Genomic DNA, 6098 nt, shown 5'->3' on the forward strand with positions numbered 1-6098 from the left:
CATGAATTCATCTAAATTTTAGCTGTAATTGGGTGATGCATTAGGACAATTATCCCAAGTGCAGTAGCAGCAAATCTACAACAGAAAGGCTGAAGAAGGAACCAATCAAGGCAGAGCAGCGGTCTTTAAAAAAAAAGAAAATCCAGGCTTCAGCCTCATTGAAACTCAATTGAAATACTGTGACATGAGCTGCGCATAAACAAATGAACTGCAGCTAACTTGTAAATTGGGCTCCACAGCAACGGGAGAAACTGATGAAGTCAGAAAGTGAATAGCTACTGAATCATGGGATGTACTAATGTTTACACATGACTTTAGCAATCCTGTACAAACCTCTTTTTCTGCATGATGTGGTGTCTATTAGCAAGTTGATGACTTACTGCAAAGTTTCATATTTGACTCTGATGCCTCGAAAGTACTGTATTACATCATGTAGCAGAGGGGTTAATTCAGTAAAGCCCGGAATTCACTGTTGTTTTGTTTTTTTCATTATTTAAATAAATAAATAACTAAAAATATTTTTTTACATTTTGAAATAGTTTATTACAAAACCTGTCAAGCACCACAAGTAGTCCATAGTGGAAGCCAAAAAACACCCCTACAAAACATAAAGATCTACTATTCCTCAAGCTCAGACAAAGACAAAAGGGCGCACTATGTCCAACAGTTCCTTGAACTGTGAAATATTTCTGAGGCTTCCTTTGTTTATCCTGGTTTGTTGATCCGCCTGCTGAACACTAAAGTATGCAGTCAAAAACAACACAAGGAATGCAGTGAGAGCGACACGAAACTGCAAAGCTGACGACCAGAAAACCAAAACCAAGAAATGAATGGGTTTAAAAAGAGGCTTTGATCTTATTTTGCTATGCTTTAATTGAGGGAAAAGTTATTGTAGTTCTGGCTGCGATTAAATTCTCACAAACAAGACATTCTAGAGATCTTAAGAGTTGAACTTTTAAGATAGAAAATGTGTAATTTGTTACACACTTTCCATCACTGATGATTTTTTCCCCTATTTTTTACACCTCACCACTGTTTTGTTTCCCAAATTTTACAAAAGTTGCCATAAATTTCACTGAAAGGCTCCAAACGCCGTGAGAGCAGATGAGCCAAAATCTGCCAAACAGTTTTTCATAGTTTCACCATTTGGCAGATCTTTCTCTCCTGCCTTCCTGTCTGTGTTGGGTTATGTAGCTGGCAGGGGTGGGATGGGGAGCAGAGACGCAGAGTCAGAGTGCATAGCTTTGTTGTTGGAGGGGCAGCTTCCTGTCCTGCATTATTAATACCTGATGTTCACAGTTGACCTGCCCCTTACATACTTCGTTCACCGAGCTGTGAATTCAAGCGTGCGTGTGTGTGTTTGGGTGTGTGTGTTGCAGAGTGAAAATAGATTAGTGCTACAAGCTCCAGGACTGACACATTATAACCATTAATTGCATAAAGCCTCGCTTCTCGGAGGCAAATTGCTCATAAACTCCTTAATCCTCATCAGTGTCTCATTGGCTGAGTGTTTGAGGTGGTACAGCGCTAATAGCAGTTAGTTCTGTAAGACAATATATGCTATTTCTTCTTGATAATCTGCCTCAGTTCAGCTAAAGCTGGCAGTTCATTACTTCCTTAAATGAGAACGGTTTTATCCAAATACTCAGCCTTTGGAAATTGGAATGTAATATAGATAATTTGACCTGAAAAGAAACAGACGGAGCAGAGTGGGGCGTCACAAAGCCCTGTGAGAAAACTTTGCTGACAACCATATAATGAGTCTCTGTGAGTATCTCCCACTATTTTATTGTGTCTTTATCTCCTCGCTCTAAACTAGTAGGGTGAAAAGAAGGAGTAAAAAAAAAAAATAAGGGGCTGCAGGTTTGGTGCAAATTACCCATGCTTATTTATTCAGAGATGTCGCCTCATAGAGCAACAAACCCCCTGGGTCTTCTCACAGGCCGGAGTGAGTGCCAAATCACTTTGCTGCTTGGTAGGAGAGGAAAAAAAGATGGAATAGAAAGGGGAAAATTGGAAAGAAAAGGTAGCGTTTTCCGAGAAGTTGTAAAAAGAAGACATTTGTGGCGACAGATAAGTGGAGGGAGATTACAGGTTGGGGTCGGCGGGGAGGTCGAGCGACAACAAGGGACTGGAAAGAAACGAAGAAGTGAGCACAAAGGGAAGACATAAAAGACGGGGAAATAGTGTAGAAGAAAACAATCAGAGCGATAGTTAAATCAAGCCTTGGAGGGAGGGAAATATGAGGAGAGACTGGGGAGAGGGTGGGGGTGATGGAACTAACAAGGGAGGAGGCAAAGCGGGAGGAGGGCTGGTTGAGTGTCTCCCATGGGTCTCGGAGGGAGAGGAAGATGGCTCGGCAAGTGCGCGCCCGCAGAGAAGCTCAACAGGGGGTCAGCTTTTTGTTTAGTGGAGAAAAAGAAAACCCTCTTCAACACCCTCGACAGTAACGTGGTGATAAGAGACGCCCATACGCTCCACATTTCAGCTGGTGAAGCAGCTTTGTTCCGAGAGGCTCCTTCTAATTCACTCATCTCCCACCCCCACATGCTGCCAACCTATTGTACACACATTGACACATACGTAAATACACAGCCCGTAAGTACTGGTGACATGCTTGCCATTGTTTTGGATCTGTACCCCAAGACGTCTGATTTGAAACCTTATACCTGAGTTTGAAAAGTTTCATAAAGGGAAAACATGAGAAGGTAACAGATTTGTTGAATAAATCATGATGTAGTTTGTGAAGCACGAGACTGAAATGGAAAATAAAGTCACGTGAGATGGCAGGTTGATGTGAAAGGACGGAGAAGACTGTAAACTTATCGACATGAATGCTGCGTTTCTGTTGCGCTCGAGGAGGAAAGTGTGAAAGAGGGACCACCAAAATGTATTCAGGTCGACCACACCCACATGCACACAAACAGGAAACCTCCTACTGCATTTGGTTTATCATTTAGGATCCTATGCAGATGTTCACCGTAGACAAACACCCTCTTCCATTTTTCAGGAGGGGGCAAAACACCATTTTACTTTTGTGCCCAGTGACTGTTGTCACCTGCAGTTAATCCCCCTTTTACCTGATACCATTCACCCCTCTAACACTCACTTCTTCTTCAAAGAGTCAGAAAATTTATACTCTCTAAAGATTTATGCACAAAAACTGCACAAAAATGTTACAAATTTAAATATTTTTCATGGAGATTATTTTTAGTTTTAATTTCACTTTCTTCCTTTTACTCTTTTGCCTTTAACTCTCATTTTGCATACTGTGTATTTGCTTTAATGCACTTAGTGAATGTTCTATCGATAAATATCGATTTGCTTACTTTATCTTAAACAGAGGTTCTCAGTTCATTTAACATTGATTGGATGACAGTGAGGAATATGCACCTTTCTCTTGGCATGAGTCGAGGTAAAGCACGGAGTGGGAGCGGAGAAAGGAAATTTCCATCAAGTTTCCCGAAGAGTTTTTGAAATTTTCAAACTCAAACACACTATGAACAAATAACAAATAACATCAGTGGTTTAGAAACGCACGAGAAATGCATTTTTAAAACCGTCCTCTAGGTAAGTATTTGCTTTAAATTTGGAGCAAATGTTTCTAACTCTGCCAAAAGTATCTGCAAGAGCAACAAAACACATTTCTATATTTGCTTTGCTAAATAAGTCATAGAGTGACCTTGTTACACTGCAGAAAGAAAGAGACCTGACATTTGGGACAACTTTAGAGAAAAAATCTTGGCTAAGATCAGGAAAAGATCACGGTATTGGTTAAATATTGAAAAGGAACATTTTGTATCTCTAACCTCGGTTCACACTGCGATGTTTAAAACATCTGTTTAAAAAGATTGCATTCTTCATAGATAAATCCAGAAATGGTACAGTTCTGTGCAAAGGTCTTGAGTCACCCTGAATTATTTCCCAATATTTTTCGTTGTCTTGGCTTTCTGAACGTCTTTCAAAGTTTTCCTTCAGACGTTGTCCAATTTTTCACTCATTTTCTGCCCAGTTTTTGTACCTAACAATTTTCAGATGATTGGTGGGGGTTTTTTTTGTTCGTTTGTTTGTTTTTGGCCACTGACCTACGAATCCGTCAAGCATAAAAAAGGCAATCAACCAGTGTTGTGATTGTACATACCAGATGGCTTTGCAAAGAACCATTTTGAAAATGTATCTTTATAGGGACAATTTAAATTTTTACCCCCATTTCTTTAGTTTAATCTATTAAAAAGTTCAAACATAACACATTACTGTGTTATGTTTGATAAACGTTTAAAATACGCCAACCTTTCACTGGGCTCTGTAAAAGGATGCCTGTCAAGAAGCCATTCTTCAGTAAGAAAAATGTGAAGAAAAGGTTAAAGTACGCCAAATTAGACAAGAACCAGACTGAAAATCAGTGGTAACAGGTCTTATGGCAGGGGTGTCCAACTCCAGACCTTAAGGGCCGGTGCCATGGTTTTAGATGTGTCCTTGATCCAACACAAATGGCTAAATTACCTCCTCAATATATCTTGAAGTTCTCCAGAGGCCTGGTAATGAACTAATCATTTGATTCAGGTGTATTGACCCAGGGTGAGATGTAAACCTGCAGGACACCGGCCCTTGAGGCCTGGAGTTCGACACCCCTGCTCTAAAATTTTAAATTTTGGTTCAAATCATTGTCATTATGTATAGATAAGGTCAAGTGTGAATGTCTACAGCCATCTGTAAGTTATGGTAGAGGCTCTGTCGTGTTTTGGGTTGGGTAGGAGATTTGTTAAAATTGATGCAATTATAAACACAGAAAAAAGTACCATTTGATTTCGATCCACCATGAAACACCATCTGGAAAGCATCTGATTGGCAACAGCTTCATTTTCAGTGTAACAATGATCTCAAACACACTGCTAGTAAAAGCATAGCTGGATACAAAAAAATACAATGGGAAGCTATTAGTCATGGATTGGCCTCCACAGAGCTCAACATTATTGAAGCAGTCTTGGATCATTTTGACAGAGAATGGACAAAAGGCAGCCAACATCCAAACAAGAACTTCTAATGTTCTTCATGAAGACTGGAGAACTGTCCCTGAAGACTATTTAAAGACAATATAACACTAAGAAAGTTTGGGCTGTGTTGAAGAAAGGTGGTCACACCAACTATTGTTCGAAATGTACAAATTCTGTTTGCCTCATATACTGTATTTCCATGCATGTGTACACATGTTTTATTATATTGCCACACCTGTTTGCCAATTGGCAAAATTTAAAGAAATAACAGGGTCTCAAGATATTTGCACAATACTATATATTGTTATTTAGAATAAATACAAAAAGCTTCATATATCTCCATATTTCTCAGTGAACTAGCCTGTTGTACTGGTGACACTCTCCTTCATCATAAAAGATACACACATTTTTTTATTTAACCTTTTCCTCATTTTACACAGCAGTCACTGGAGAACCAAGTGCCCATAGATCCACTGCTGAAAACATTCCTTTAAAATGTATCATTTCTTCTTCTTTGAAAAGCTTTTGATAGAAAAGTACAGGGAATTATTTAGCCTGTTGGAAGAAAAGACAACTCAGTATTTGTGACCTATTTTTTAAATATTTATTGGAACCAAGGGGGTTGGGACTGAGCGCCATAAACACAGTTAGGAAGTCTTGAAGTATTGAATAATGGATTGGAAGACTGAAGAAAAACATATAGATAATCACAACACACTTAACCATTTAAAAGTTAAGAATTCTTTAGAATCTAAAGCAGATATTGTGGGATCACACAGTAACAGATCTGTCTGATATGAATGTTTCTTTGTTATGTTGATGTAAAAAAAATGCAGTATGAACATTAATTGTGTTCCATTCCCAGTTCACATTCTGTTGTTTTGCTATAACTGCTTAGCTGCGGGCGTCTCTCAACAATTTGCCAAGTGAGACAGGTATGTCAATCTGGACTCGTCACATATAGGAGACTGAAACACACTCTCTGGTGTCACGATTAAAGCTGATGTGTGAGCATAATTTTGATTTTATGTACTGGCGTATTTTAACTCAAGTGAAAATTATTTCCTTCGGGTGCTTAAATCAAATCAGTTGCTCATCTGGCTC

This window comes from Astatotilapia calliptera, chromosome 12 (assembly GCF_964374335.1).
Source record: "Astatotilapia calliptera chromosome 12, fAstCal68.1, whole genome shotgun sequence".
Lineage (NCBI taxonomy): Eukaryota > Metazoa > Chordata > Actinopteri > Cichliformes > Cichlidae > Astatotilapia > Astatotilapia calliptera.